Consider the following 367-nt stretch of genomic DNA (forward strand, 5'->3'; position numbering starts at 1 on the left):
ATGCATTATGAACGGCAAAATTGAAATTATTAAGTATATACGATGCATGATAAACATTTAATGTATACGGAGAAGTGCAACTACCTTTAGTCTATATTTAAAACCAGAATCATTTTAGTTTAGAACACTGCAAAATAAAATGACAGATGGCAAAATTATCTGTAAATCAGTTAATAAACGAAAATTCCACTTACGTTAGTCCCTAATAGCACTAATAGAAGTGTTCGTTAACGTGGACGTAGAGTTTGAGCCTGCCGGTAAAAAAAATTGTTTTAGGCTGCATACAAATGAAAGCACACCGTTTGCAAAAGAGTATATAGTAATGAGTAAAATTACTGAATATATCCATCATCTAATCACCCATCTA

General features: G+C 31.6%; 1 long non-coding RNA gene across 1 annotated transcript in view; it reads right to left on the reverse strand.

Moving 5' to 3' along the window:
- LOC119592125 overlaps positions 1 to 367 on the reverse strand; it is a 3,464-nt gene that overhangs the window by 2,207 nt on the left and 890 nt on the right. Inside the window, exon 3 of the long non-coding RNA XR_005230402.1 lies at positions 195 to 251. This is a non-coding gene — a long non-coding RNA (uncharacterized LOC119592125). The remainder of the gene's footprint in view (positions 1 to 194; positions 252 to 367) is intronic.

The sequence above is a fragment of the Penaeus monodon genome, chromosome 29 (genome assembly GCF_015228065.2).
Source record: "Penaeus monodon isolate SGIC_2016 chromosome 29, NSTDA_Pmon_1, whole genome shotgun sequence".
Taxonomy (NCBI): Eukaryota; Metazoa; Arthropoda; class Malacostraca; order Decapoda; family Penaeidae; genus Penaeus; species Penaeus monodon.